This window comes from Coffea eugenioides, chromosome 8 (assembly GCF_003713205.1).
Source record: "Coffea eugenioides isolate CCC68of chromosome 8, Ceug_1.0, whole genome shotgun sequence".
Classification (NCBI taxonomy): Eukaryota; Viridiplantae; Streptophyta; class Magnoliopsida; order Gentianales; family Rubiaceae; genus Coffea; species Coffea eugenioides.
Window position 1 is genome coordinate 6,491,009 of NC_040042.1, and position 16,393 is coordinate 6,507,401.

A 16,393-nucleotide genomic window follows, 5' to 3' on the forward strand; every position below is an offset into this window, starting at 1 on the left:
GTGTGTTAGATTATTTTGATTTGAGATGGTGTTGGCATTGGGTTTGAAGTTTGAGGTGTGTTTAGTTGTGAATAGAATTTTGATTTTTGACAAAATGAATTTCTTAAAGATTTCTATAGTCATAATGATGCATTTCCTTCTCTTAAACTTGATTAATCCCGTCCATGTCTAAATCTTCCCTAAGGTTTCTCTTAAACTTGATTAATAGAATTTTGGGTTCATATTGTTACATGAACACTAAAAGTAACGAAGGTAAGTGTTAAGTTAATAAACTTGAGGGGAGCTTTCTACTATTATTAGAAACTCTAGGGGAGGTTTCTAAAATTACCTCTTTTTTTTGGGGCAACTTCTTATACACCAATTAAACTTGCGACTGATTGTTTGATTCCAAGAAATTGCCTTGAAGTTTTGCTACTTGAGCTTATCCTTGCACTTGCAGTGATTCAGAGAACTGCTGCACGAGTAGAAGACAATGGAATGCTTTTCTTCCTTCTCTGGGCTTTCACTTTTCTGGAAATGGAAATTTGATAGGCAAAGCAAGACTTTTGCAAATTTTACTGCCATTCCGACTCTTCGTTTTGTCTTACCGTACTGGTGCCACTCTTCATTTCACCCATATCCACGGGACTTTGGTACTTGAGTGTAAGTAACATAGTACAACTCAATATTTTTATCTCCCCCCCGCCCAAAAACCAAAAATAAAACTTGAAACTTCGTGATATTTGTGGATGGTGATTTCTATTTTCTATTTAATTTAATTCAATTTAATTTTTGGCCCAGCCAAGGTAAGCATGACTGATGAAAGGAGCTACTCTGTGAAGGATTGGAAGGATTAGAGTAGCCTATTTTGCTTCCAAAGGCAACCATTAATGGTCCGTCAATAAGTTTCACAAAATGGTGCAATTGGAGCTGTAGGCTGAAGTAAAACCTGATTCATGCATTGAGTGGTACGTTACAAGTTAAAAATTTATGCATTCCTCTAAAAGAAAAAGATAATTCCAAAATTGCTAGAAATTTTATTTCTCTCTTTCTCTCTCTCTCTCTCTCTAAATTTCATCATCCTTGTTTTTCTGTGGTATGCGGCCGAGGGAAGTTTAGGGAAACATTTGTCTTGACCAGTGATGTCAATAATTTGGGAACAGAAGAAGAAAAAAACATATTATGGTATATTTTCCTGCTGTCACAATAGTCCTGACACTAAGTAAAAATATAGGATCGGGCTGGAACTGTTGCAGAAGCAACCGTTTCTGACGGTTATGTGTATTTTACACACGGCGTAACTCTATTTGTACACGATGTAACTTATTTTCAACAACATGTAACTTTAAAATAAAATTTTGTGGATCCCACACATATTGTTAAAAACAAGGTATAAGATGAAATCTGAACCTTACAAATTTTTTTTGGCCAAATCTTAGCGATAAACTGTTAGGGATGGTCATCCAAAAATATAACAACAACAAAACGGCACAAATCTTGTCAGACATCAAAGAAGTAAGAATTCAACACGACAACAAAATGACACAAGTATTGTCACACATCAAACCACACGAAAGGACAGAAGAAAAAAAAACACTCAATTGAAACGTAGCAACTCCGCAAATTACACTAGTAGGCAAGGTAACAAGAGCATTCTCTTGAATGTAATTGTTCTCAATTACTTCAGCATTGCAATCCGGCAAGCCATCTGTCTTTTATTGCGGATGGATCTTCTTTCATGAGAGCACTGAACTTTGCACAAAACAATTATGAACACTAATTTAATTAGAGGTGACTATTAAAACCAGTCTAAGTAGAAAAAAAATAATGATTAAATAGAAAAACTAATACTTTAAAAGGGCTAAGGAAGTACTTCAATGAGACTAGAGCAAGAATATTCTATGTCTCTTCTGCCCAAATTATTTAAATATTAATCCTATAAAATTCAGGAATAGGTTTTACAAGAATATATAACCATTCATTCAATTTTAACACAATAGCTTTGTTGTTTAAGGGCTAGGAACTAGGAATAGTGTGCTGAAACATAGTGCTTGATTCTTACAATTACCAATTTACCACTAGCCAACATGCCAGGCAGGAGGGACCTTTTTCCTGCCCTTTTTTTTCCCTCTTGTGGGAAAGTGCCAGGCAATTGTTGTAACAAGCTTACCTAAATAAAAATTTTTTCGGGGTACAAATGGAAATTGCATTGATAAATAATATTTAGCTAGTTGAGGAAAAAAAATTATGTTCTGACTTGAATTGATACCTAAACAAACAAGTTTGAACGAGTCTAATTCGAGTCAAGTTCAAGTAAAATACCAAACTGTTTGGTTTGATTTACAGCCCTAAAAAATTTTAGGGCAAATTATCCGTTTGGCTCTTGAACTTTTAGTTTGGGTAAAACTTAACCCTCCAACTATTAATAGTCAACTTTTAGCCTTCCAACTTGTAAAATAGGAAACCCGTGGCCCTTTTGGCTAGTTTATCCTATTTTGCAACCGAAAAGACAAATCACATGAATGGCAATATGCTTTGTAAAAGGGCCTTTTTGCCCACACAAAAACAAGCAAAACCAAAAAAAGTACATTATCTTCCCTTTTTGTAACCCATCTAAACCAAGCTCTTGAACTAACCTATTCTCCTTACCCCTCTTTATCTTCCCTTGAGCATCTTTGTGGACGGAGAAGAGCAAGAGACGATCTATACTCTTGGGCTTTAGAATAGCTAGGTATCATCGACATTGAAACAACAATGGAGTGGCAAATTAGGCCGCAAAATGAATACTTCGATCCGGTCCTCGTTTATGGTATGTAACTTTTAAAACTTTAAATATGAAATAGCTATCTTACTTAGTAGTTGGATGGGTAGAAAAATCTATGATGAATACGGACAGGTTATTGTGGGGTTTGATATTTTGGTGGTAGGGGTACTGAAAATGAGATGGTAGTGATCCTAGATGTGGGGTATGGTGGTAGGGGCCAAACTTTCTTATTTGGTTGTTCAAAAAGTTTAGGGTTTTATGAATATTTCTAGAGTATTTGATTAAAAGCTGGAACTTATTTAGTGTTTAACTTGGATTTTGGTATTAGATTAGGGTTATTTTTTAAAAAACATGTGAAGTAGAAATTGAAAAATAATTAATTATAGTTTAATCTTGAATAGCATATTTATTTGCAATTCTTGTAAGCCGAACTTGTATTGAAACGAAAAATCCACATATTGGTTAATTTGCAGCTCCAAAATCTTAAATATGTAGCATAAGGTTACACCATAGGAGAAGAATAAACTGGAGAAATTATGTAAGCTACAAGAATAAAGAAGTGAACTACATAGATATGTGTGATGTTGAGCGCATATCAATCCATGAGTTGAATAAAATGGTTGAGAAAGTTGGCTAACCTAATACAGCCATTTTGTACTATTACCTCGAACCAGTTACAAACATGGGAACTTGATTGAGAGAATTGTCCACTAATACTCATGTTAGGGCCTTCTGTGATTGGGCATATAATTTCAAGGTGATGGAAGTGTATTTTCATCATCTAACAGTAGTGGAAATTGAAGAACTGAATAATAATCTAATAATGGAGTCACCAAATGAGGGAAAAATAAATCTGGAGTTGTCATAGAGGAATTAGATGAGCAGGAATGCATAACTAAAGAGCCTTATCCTAATTTGAGAAACACTAGAACTAATTCTATAGTTGGGCCAGTAGGTGGTCAAAAGGGAGCAGAATGCAGTCATTAAGCTACTAATGTTGGGGCAGCAACGGGTCCAAATGGAGCAGACTATAGTCATGTAACAACTAATTATAGGGCTGATGAATCAATAGGTATAGAAAACATTGAAGATGAATTTGAATCAGAATCAGATGAAGAAAATGATAGATTTAGTGGTGCTAATGGCTATAGTGGTGATGAGGAAATGTTGGACATGTTCTTTTCCAATGTTGATGGCAGTGGTGAAACCTCACAGCAGCACCAAGAAGATGACACCATAGCTAAACAAACCTAGTCTTCACAATATGCAAAGGTTTTAGACACGCAAATAGAAATTAACCTGGAATCAAAGTAGCAAGGTGTGAGAAAGAAACAAATAAGGAGAAGAAAAACTAGACCAGCAAACCAATCTAGCTAGGGACTAGAGCATACAGATTCACTCTAGCAAGATTACATCCCTAATCACCTAAGTAGTGACAATTGCTCATTAGATGAAGAAATTGATGAATTCAAAGGGAAATACAAGGACTTTGTCCTTGAGAAATTCCTCAAAGATCCCAAATTTGAGATTGGTATGAGGTTTGATTCAAGAGCACAATTCAAATCTGTTGTTACTAAGTATGGGATTAGAATAGGTAAATCTGTTTGGACCTGCAAAATGAACCCACCAGGGTGAGGACCAAGTGTAGGAAGCCATGTAAATGGTTTGTATTTGCTTCAATAGAGAAGGCTCTCAGCACAAAGGACTTAGTAGTAAAAACCATGCATGATGTCTATGAAACATGTAACCATGCATGAAAAAATAAGAATATTACTGTCAAGTGGCTATCTAACAGGTAGAGAGAATAAGATCAAACAACAATCTGCCAACCAAAACTAAGGCAAACAGTCCACGAAGACTACAAGGAAGAAATCTCTAAGCATGTTGCAGCTAAAGCGAAGACACTAGCCACTAAGAAGATCATAGTACAAGAAAATATAGCAATATTGTGAAGAGATTAAGAGGACTCATCCTGACAGTACAATAGGGGTTATGTTCACTCCATTTAAAGAACTTGGATATAATCCAAGGTTCATGAGGATGTATTGCTATCTTGGCCCACTAAAGAAAGGCTTTAAAGATGTATTCAGACCTATTTTGTGTTTGGTTGGGTGTCATATTAAAGGTAGATATCCAAGCCAACTGCCAACTGTCAATTGCTATTGTAGTGGAACGCAACAATGACTATTAGCCAGTTGCATGGGCAGCTGTTAAAAGGGAGGCTATGGAGCAATGGAGCTGATTCTTAACCCTCTTGAGTGGCGACTTGAAGATAGAAAATCAAGGACATTACACCTTCATGTCAGACCAATAAATTGTAAAAGTACAAAACAACTAAAATGTTATAAAATTTCTTATTTATTTAATGTATACCAACTTTTGATAGCTGTGTAGGGACTGGATAGGGCACTTGCTAAAGTTCTCTCAAATTTTGAGCACAAATACAGTGTTCAACACATGTATAGAAATTTCAAAAAGAAATATCTAGGATTAGACTTGAAGGACAGATTGTGAAATATAGCAAGCTGCACAACAATTGAACATTTCAACAAAGCCATGGATGAGCTTCAAGAATATGACAAAAAAATATATGCATGGCTGAAGAAGGCACCACATCTTAGTCATTAGTGTAAGGCCTTTTTTCCAGACATACACAATGTGATATGCTAGTTAATAACTTGTGTGAATCATTTATTGGTCATATTTTAGAGGCTATGGACTAACCTATTATTTCTATGATGGACGCCATCAGAGAATATTTGATGGAAAGGATCCAAAAGAGAATGCCAGCAATGAAAAAATACAAGTTAGATGGTGGACCACTCATAAGAGATATTGTGAAAGAAATGGTCAAATGTGCAGCACAATGGAAGATAACATGGAATGCAAAAACAAGTTATCAGGCAAGAGGGCCATAGGGAGACCAATTTGCTATTGATCTTGAAAAGAATGAGTGCACATGCAATTTGTGGGCCTTGAGTAGTATTCCATGTTGCCATACAATTGTTGGTCTACATAGAGCTAATAAGGACCCGCACAAGATGTTGGTTGACTGCTTTCACAGGTAGCTTTTCTTTACCATCTATGATAATGCGTTACAGCCTATTAATGGAGACATTCAATGGCCACAATCAGATATGCTAGAGTTGGACCCATCAGCAAGTGTCACTCAACCTGGCAGGCCAAAGAAAGCTTGGAGGAAAGATGTTATAGAAGAAAAAGATCATGGAAAAAGATTGCGAAGGAGGATTGTTATCCATTGTAAAAAGTGTGGAGGGATTGGACATAATGCTACGACTTACAAGAATCCTCCTAAATCAGCTGGTATACAACAAACTTCTTAATAACCAGCAACTACTGAACAACCATGTAATCAGCAGCAGCAAGCTCCAACAAAAAAGACAACATGTAAGTTTGCATTTCATGCTAACTTCCATTTTTTTGAAAATTTTCTATGATATGAAATTTTTTCTTTAATATGTAGGCAAGCAACAACCAGGGACAAAGAAAGCAGCAAAAAACTCAGCAGCAGCCTATCTTGCAGCAACCAACACATTAGCTTCAGTCCTAACAATCCACCACAAGGCTACCAGTTCATAAGCAAAAGAGGCCATTGACTGATGTAGATAAAGGTTTTATTAATCTCAACTATGCTTACTTCGGTAAAGATCCACCCTTCAATATTGAAAATTGATAGGGAAGAGCTGGAGCAAGAGGCAGGGGAAGGGGAAAATCTGCTAGATTTGGAACAAGTTATGAACAGATTCCATCATCTTAGTCACCAGGTTTGGGGAAGAGGAAGAGCTGCTCTTTTGGTGATGACTTTGTTGACTGTAAATAGATGTAACTAAAAACTTTGCTAGATTCCAAGTTTTTTTGGTTGATCTTTTGTGGGGTTATCAAAGCATGTCAATGTGCTTGGTATCTAAGAATGCGGATAAAGGTCACTACTTTTTGGGCATTTGTCTATTTCCTATAAGTGATTCTTCTATGTATTTAGAAACAATGTGCACTGTCATTTCCTTTTGCTAATTATATTCTAATGTTATGCAGTTGTTAACTTATATTTGTATGATTTGGTATAGCAGTTTTTGTTGACTACTCAAATCAAATGCATCCAACAAAGCCTATGTGATGGGAATTGGGATAACTAATTTTTATCACATTACTTGGAGAAAAATACAGTTATCATTGACTGGGTTCCACCACACTTTTAGTCTTATCCAACATGCTACAAATACTACAACAAAAGAATACAATACACTTCTCCCTAACCCTATACATCATACACCATATATCCATTTGCTCCATCCATTTTCCTCAAAACTAGTAGTACCAATGCCTGCAAATCATAGTTACACACAACCCTTTACGTATCACCTCCAATTTGCATCATGCCATTATATTTAGCCCAAATTTGCAGCATCTCGACAGAGACTCCACCTCTTTTTTTCTCTATAAGCATCATTATTACAGCAAGCAACCAACTCACTACAAGTAATCTTATAAGAAACTTATTCAACTATTTCTGCCACCATAGGTGCTCTTCTATTTCTCTTAATTCAGCCTTCAACTTAGCACTTTTGCCTCAAATCTTGATGCTACAGTTTCAAATTCCCCTCTTTTCTTTTCTATTGCATTGATCCTCCTTAGAAGGCCGGATATCAACTCAACAGAATGGTGGCATATCTCCTCGTCGATCTAATCCCAATACCGACAACCACCAACGTCTTGTGAGCAAATGGCATACCTTTTCCGTAGGTTTCTATTAGTCCACGAAGTAATCATCTTTGTAACTTTATTTCAGGGACAAATAGGAAGCGGAGGGCTACGATATATATTTGGCATTTTTGCTTGCTCTCGACAAACATTCTCTCCCTTTCCTCTTCAATTTGTGTGTTGAGATCTATTAGGGATTTGGGTTGATTAGGAACATAATATATTTCATTCACTTTTTGCTTATTTTTGTGCGGCAAAAAGGCCTTTTTATAAAACACATACTGCCATTAATGTGATTTGTCTTTTCAGTTGCAAAATCGGATAAACTAGCCAAAAGGGCTACGATTCCCTATTTTACAAGTTGGAGGGTTAAAAGTTGACTACTAATAGTTGGAAGGTTAAATTTTACCTAACCTAAAAGTTCAAGGGCCAAATGGAACATTTGCCCAAAATTTTATGCTTTCTTGGTAAACAAACATAGACAAAAGAAAAAAAAAACTAATTTTCTTTCACATTCCCACGTTTCTTTGGTAAACAAGCACTATCTAAATTGAACCATTAACACTTGTTACACTACAGAAAATGTGTAGTTTGCACCTTGGGTAAAGTAATATGTTCTTTGGAAGTTAAATGCCTCGACTTCACAGCCAATTAGACAGATGCTGCACAAGAAGATTATTAATCGAACTAATACGACCATGAATATTGCTTATTAGCAGCCAAACAGCATCATTTTATACTTTGATTAAAGTATAAGTAAATTAATGGCACATTAAGCACTACAAAGACTATATAACATTAAAATTTTCAAGTCTCATAATTGAGACTGCAACTCTCCGCTCTCGGCTACATAGTTAGGAATCTGCACTCCAGGAAGTTCGGCTGTTGGATTAACAACAAGACATTCCCACTTCATAGGTAACCTTCCCTGTAATTTTTTAAGTATTTCAAAGGAAATTTTGCAAGTTTATTGAAAATGTCGTGATTCAATTTTTTATTAGAATGCTCCGCTAGAAGTAAGTTATAGTGAAAAAAGATTACAACTTTGCTTAAGTAAAGAAAAAAAGATGACAACTTTTTTAAGTATTTCAATGGAAAATTTACAAATTTATTCGAAAATGATATTAGAATGCTCAGAAGTTATAGTGAAAAAAGATAACAACTTTGCTAAGTAAAGAAAAAAGAGACAACTTTTTTTAAGTATTTCAATGGAAAGTTTGCAATTTTATTCGAAAATAATTAGCATGCTCAAGGTCGTTCACATGATGATAATGGACCATAGACAATTTGATGTGTTTTTACAGTAGTTTCTGTGTAGACTTGAGACATGGTTTTGGTGTGTTTTTACCATAGTAGTTTCCATATAGACCTGAGACGTGGTATTGGTTTGACGTGGTTTTACAAGTTGAATTATTTTGTGAATGCTTTGATACTCCATCAGTAAAGCGAAACAAAGTGTGGTTGGGAAATTTATAATACTAAAATTCACCAAGAAGTATGGTTGGAGATAATGATCTTGAGACGTGTTTGCACTATGCTTAAGGTGTTATTTGGCCACGCTACACAAAATATTTGATACAAGGTTGTGCCAAAATTATCTCTAGTATATTAGTTAGTTAATTTATGAAGAGACATGTTAATTTATAGGAAACCTATGTTTCTACAAGAAGCATACACATTCACTCATGCTCAAATCTTAAGACACCAATTCAGATCAAAGTTACCACTTTGACACCTGAATTGATGTCAAACAAAGTCCAAAATATTTTGAAAGCTTCTAGGATCCAACCTACATGAATTAAAATAATAAAAACCTTTTTTAAAAAATCAAGTTTAGTATTACCTTTTTATAAAAAAAATTTTGATGATTCTGTTTTTTTTTTTGTTATTTGTTATTTATCCTTTTTGTTTGACTAAAAATTTAATAAATTGAACACAACATATATAAAAGTAAATATTAATCTAACAAGAAAAATTTCAAAGGTATAGACTAAATGTAACTTTTTTTAGCTTTTTTAATTTGATATTTTTGTACAGTTGATATGATAAAGAAGATGTATATCTTTTAGCAATAAAAGGAAATAATACTTAAGTTATTCTAAGTGCACAAATAAAAGGGCAATAATGTCAGTGCACTCACCTTTTTTTTAATCTAACTTTGACTAGTTTTCATGGGGTTAAAGCGTATATATTTAAGGTTGAAGGGGATAAAGCATGACTACCCCATAAGTTGAGGGAGATAATGTGTTATTAATCTTGATTTAATCATGAAAAAGAGAACCAGAGAAAAGGGTTAGAAACGCATTTGATTACTTGTTCTTTTTGTTGAGAATATTTAACCAAGAGGGGGCATTTTAATGCAATTGTTAAATAAGTTGGACTTCTATCTCAAAACCAATTGATAATGAGTGGAGTTGTTCGACACCTTATATACATGGTTGGAAATCCTTAGAATATCAATGTGGAATATTCAACTAACACTCCCTCGCAAAGGTGACTTGGCAAATGGGCTTAAACCAACAGAGAAACACGTGACAAATTAACATTCCCTCGCAAAGGTAACTTGGCAAATGGGCTTAAATTAGTAGAGAAAGACGTGACAAACTAACACTCCCTCGCCACACTTCCTCGGGAAATGAGCTTAAACCAGTAGTAAAAGAACTAAGTCACGGGTGAAATAAATGGGGTACCGAATAAAACCACGAAATAACAAACCAACTTAAGTCCCAACTCTGATACCATGTTAAATAACTTGGATCTTCATCTCAAAACTAATTGGCAATGAGTGAGTGGCCCAACACTTTACATACATGGCTGGAAATTCTTGAAATATTAATGTGGGATATTCAACTAACAATGACGATCTAGAGCTTGAGCTTGTAATGCGAGATTACCTAAGCATCAAATACTGTGACGCATTCTATTAGAAAAATTGGACTTATAGCAAAAGAGTTGAATCAAGAAATTGTTTGGTAAGATATTTTCAAACACTAGTCAATAGCGAACAGAACAGGTAAACGAGCATGCAGGAGAAGTAGTAATAAAAAAAAATGCAATCTTGACATTTGGTTGCATCGAAGGCTGTACGGGAAAGATCCAGCAAAAGTTTTCCATATCCTTCATCCTGTTATAACAAAATAGACAGTTGACCTGAAGTCAAGAGATGAATCATGGACAAATGTCTTGTTGCAATTCATTGTTGGTTACTATATTTAAAGAGTTGTTCTGATTGTCATAAGATTCATTTAACCTCGTTGAGGAAAAGTTCAAAACTGTAGAACCCAACCAAGGTAGCAGTTCAAATTGTTCAATTAAGACTTCCGCTTGTTCAGGGGATGTCTTTTCACACTAGCACGTGACTCCTTGATTTGTAATAAAATTTATCTTGTTTCAAACTCAGATTCCAACAAACTCTTTAGAGTCCTCTGTGGTCTATAAGCATTAATATGTTTTGTTAGAGAAATAAAAAAAATGTTTAGAGATACAACATAATTCAACTGCAGATCTTTAATTCAATATTGTCCAAATTTATTAGTATTGATTACCTTCATTTGGATGCTAATTTTAACCGGAATGACTGAGCCCAATATGTATGCACTAAAAGTTGCATCAGTCCAATCTCCCTTTTCTTGTCTCAGCTTCAAAGACATATTTATTCTCTTGGCCTGTTTTTAAGTATATATCTATCTGATAGGGAGAAACACTTCGAAAGAATCTACCAAAGAGTTCAATATGTAATTTAGGAATCCAACTCTAATCCAAAAGTTTAAGTCATTAGGTTTCGGACCCTTACTTACATATTAACCGCTCTTTCTCTATCTTTCGGATCAATGTGGGACAATTCTTTACTCATGAATCTAACAAATCTCCTCCTTTATGAGTAACTCCTCCCATTAAACCCAAATTTACATGCCCTTTTTCGAATCCACTTTAGTACTCAACGCAAATTCACTTTATCATCTAAGGTCACCTCTTTTGTCAAATATGGACCCACTCTTCTTCAACATTCAAACTGCATTTTGGACCCCTGCCAACCCACCATTGGATCTTTAATCTAACACCAACTGGACCCCCTGCCAAAGTCATGGCGCGTTTGGTCCAATACTAGCCAAACTCTTTAGCACTTTTGGCACTTCGGTCCATTATCAAGAAGAGAATTTTCATCGTCCAACTCCTAGAAGAATCCACTTGCCCATGAGTAGTCCGGTCTCGTAACTTGAAACTCTGATACCAATTTGATGGGGAGAAACACCTCGAGAGAGCTCACCAAAGAGCCCAATATATAATTCAGGAACCCAACTCTGACAAAAAAGCTTAAGCCATTAGGTCTCGGACCTTTACTTACGTATTAACCGCTCTTTCTTTAATTTTCGGACCAATGTGGGACATAATCCTTTACTCGTGAATCTAACACTATCCTACCTTGTTTCTTTCCTACTTGCTCCATTTCAAATTCTCAAATTGGACTTTAGACTCTTTATTGTGTTTCTGATCTTGGGTAATCAGCAAAGCTTTATTGTATCTCAGCTAATGCCTTAAGGTTCAGAATAAATAGAGGTCCTTCAAGTTTTACAGAGTTTCATTTCTCCCATCTGCTATGTTCCTAGGAGATAGAACATATATGGTACCTAAACACACACTCACTTGTGGTCGTAGAGGAAATGTGAGGGTTAATACTCAAAAGGGTTAGTACTCAAAGCATCTTAAACTGGGCTGAATGAAGTGGGACTTTCTTTTATAGGAAAACATGGAAAAGGTTCACACTGAAATTAATTCAAGTTCGGAGAGCTTAATGAAGCAAAGCAAATCAAAGTGTATTCAGATTGAGGACACCCTTTTTGGTTTATAACTCATTATAACTCAAGCTCATATGGAAGTCCTTGTCCGAGAACAGATAAGTTCAATGGGGTTGAAGACTTCCACCCCTTCATATCCTGTACATGCTTGCTTTCTATTTTTATATTCCTTAATTTCCCCTGCAAACCTAAGCGAATAGGCAGAAAAATGTTAATTTTTTTGGAAGTGTGAAAACATGTTTGCAAGTGGCTGATGCTTTGTTTCTTTGACTTGTTTATGCGCACATCCTGAAGCACAGAGGTACGGAAACAAACCATTGTCCGACTATAATGATTCTTGTCTGATATATGGGAATCCTAGTGCAGGTGGAAAATGTAGCCCTTCAGGTCTTGAGATCACTAAAATTGCCAACTCTAGAAATGAAGGTGCCTTAATGGAAGATCGCTCGCACTATACGTGTAACAGAATCATCATCCTTTTTCTGGAAGTCAAGATGCTAACAAAAGTCTTCCGATGAAACGCCAAGACATGAAACCTCAGAACTCAAATCCTTGTGATTGTTTAGAGGATGAACATAAAGCTAAGATGTTTATGGCGTTAGACAATAGACATTAGAATGTAGAAGTAGTGTTTATTGAGGAAACTATGATCCTAGTAGGATCATTCATCAACCATTATTAGAAATTTACATATGGTCCTCGGATGTGTGGTACAGGATTGTACAGGATATTTGCTGAGCAATGTTGATTGGTGATCAATGAAGAGGGTGCATATTCCTTCTCATATCCATTCTGAAATTGTGGGTATCTCTTTTATCCGATTGTTATTGTTAATTTAGCTATCCTGTATGATCATGTAAGGCCAGGAAAAAATTCTTAAAACTTTTCAGAGACTTTCTTATGGACTCTTTTAATCGCATCTAGCTAGATTCAGCTGTGCAATTGTTTTCGCTTTCTTTCTACTACTAGGAGAAGATCAATGGAAGGAAGAGGTTAGTCAAAGCTAGATATTTATCTTACAGAGAATTAGCAGTAATGGAATCCTAGCGTCCAGATTCTATTTGTAAACGTGAGCTCAAATGTAGGCTTTTGGTAGGAGAGAATTATTTGTGCTGCAAGATTTTGGTTGGCAGTTTCTTGACAAGATTTTCAAAACAGAGGATAAAATAACAGAGGTTCTCTGTACAGATTTTTAACAAGCTTTCTCTAATGTTTCCTTTGGTAAGTACAAGAACGGGTCAAAAATTAATTTTTTAGATAAAACAACATAGAAATAGGTAGGAATTGCATAGTATAACGAATTGGATATCTAATAATTTATGGGTCTGTGTATGGGCATCCGTTAAATATGTTTCAGATGTTTCAGGTTTCAAATTTTGAAAAAGGGATAATTTCAAAAACCTACCTTGAGATTTTTCCTAATCACACCTAGCACTCCTAAAGTTTCTGAAATCACACTTAGCATCTTTAGAATGACAACTTTTGTAACACATCAACCCCTTTAGGGAAAACTAGTATTAAAAAATGTATTTAGGAGAGAGACTATAAAATTCTTCCACGTTTGCCCTTTTGAAAGTTGATTTTTGAAAACTAGAAGATGAAAATAAAAACAAGTTGATTCTTGTTTTGCCTTTTTCATATTTCTTATGCAAGAAAAGGTTAGAAAAAAAAAACATTTATGTTCGATTATGTAAAAATAAAGTAACAAAAATGCCATAAAATTTGGGCATATTTTGGGCATTATTTTTTTGGCATATGCAAGTTAAGATAGGTTTTGAGGTACTTAGACAATCTAAACATAGAAAATCTATCTTTTTTAACTACGCTTTTATCTTGTTATGTAGTTTAATTAGTAAGAGGTGAGGGAAAAATAGATTAAAATCATTCATTTGGTTGAAAAAAAGGCTGGGATGCAATTGAAATCATGAAAAAAATGCATATTAAACATACCTATAATGGTGTTCGATTATCAAAAACGGTATTCAAAAAATTTTATTTCCTTTCTATCCAAAACTTTGGCACAGATCTTATAACAGTTATATGAATCAACTAAAATTATACAATTCAGTAGTTATTGCACTTACACCCCCTCAAATTTTATGTAAATATTGTAGTCCTATTTGTTTTTATTTTTATCTTCTAAAATTCAAAAATCAACTAACAAAAGGGCAAAATTGAAAGAACACTATAGTCCCTCTACTAAACATATTTTTTCATATTATTTTTACATAAAAGGGCTTGCATCTTACAAAGGTTATCATTCTAAGGGTGTTAAGTGTGATTTTAGAAACTTGAGGGGTGTTAGGTGTGATTACAAAAAACTTCAAGGGAGGTTTTTGAAATTATCTCTTTAAAAAATGTAAAATTAATTAACAAAAGTAAATAACTATAAAAGATGGTAGGTAAGATTAAAGATGAAAAGTATATAAATGCAAGAAATGATAACAATTATTAGTATACAAGAAATGTTTTCTTTACTATGCCATAATTTTTTTTTTTTTTTTTTGCGAAACGAAAGTAATCCATCTTCCCTAATAATTTTGCTTTCAACAAAGCGACAAAAACATAACACTTGTAACGGCTAAATTGACTTGTGTGGTGTCAGTCTCACCCACCTGTTGTTTTGAATTCAAAAATGGCAAAATTTAGGAACAAAAGAAGCTGCTTAGATCCGAAGTCCTGCTCCTGCAAAGTGCAAATTCTACCATCAGAGGTACCTCTGCTTTCTACATCATCGATACATCCTGGTTCCTTTTCTCGGGGAGGACAGGACAATCCTTCCTGAATGATGTAACACGTCTTCGACATGATGTATATTACTTGTAGAATATTTAATAATAAAGATATTATATTTAATTAATGTTCATATAACAACACTATCCTTATTAGTTTTTTTTATCCGAGATACATATTTGGATTGAAATGATTTGAAAAAAAATAATTTGTTTCGCAAATCCCTATCACCCTTTTATTTTTCCAATCAACTTTTTATCTCACATACATCACATTATAAAAAGTGTTACAGTAATTATCTCAAATAAACTCCTATCCAAACAAACTGCGTGTTTTTTAAACTTTATATTTTGAACTTATACTATGTGTCATATGTGCCATGAATAGTCCAAAATGGCAGTATATGACAACTCCTTGTGCCTTTAATTCCCTCCTTGTCCGTCAATCAACCCATAATCTCTAATCCAATTAGTTTTATTTGTATCATAAACGCATTTTTTAACTTTTTTTAATATATTTTTAATCACACTTTTATTTAATATCTATCATATAATAAAAATTACCATAGTGTGTGATTTCGAATAATTTTTATCAAATAATCTCTTGTCCACACAGATGCGATCCATATTGGCTATAGTCTTAGGATAAACAATTTTCTCCATATTGACGTATTCTCCATGATTCACCATTCTCATTTGTCAGCCCCAGCCACACACGCCCACAGTAAATTTGGAACACCTTGCTTACTGTGGGGTGCTTCTCTTTCTATGGACGGTAAACAGTAATCACGCAGTGAAAAAGCAATTCTGGTTTTTCCCAAAATCTAAACAACTTTGGCATGAATAAGTCCTGCAGTTCTTGAAAGTTGAAAATCAAATCCAGGCAAACCCAATCACATTATCCATCCACTGGACTAAAAGTCTGAAACTGACTGAACCCCACCACCTCAAACGGCACGCTCCACTAGTAATTCCACTTCCTTTTCAGTTTTCAGATTTTCCCATCTATTATTGATTTTCCTTAGATTCACAGAATATTCATATCTGGATTGCAAATTTTCGTTAAAAAAAAAAATCTTTGATGCATTTTTAAATATCTTTTTTTTTTATCTTACATTAAATTCCAAAATCTGAACGGCATATTATCAAGAAAGCACATGAAGAAACTAAATTAAATGCTTAGTTTATATAGAAAATGAATACCAAAATTAAATACTTAGTCTATATAGAAGAAAAAGCATATTGACTAATTTGACTTGCAACATAGCCTTATTTTCTAGTATTGTTTTTAATTTGCAAGCAAATTTGACTTAATTAATGCTTTAATAGGAAAGCAAATTTGATATTTTGATAGGTTTCCTTATAGCTAGTTTGGGAGGATGGAAATGAAAAGAAAAGAAAGG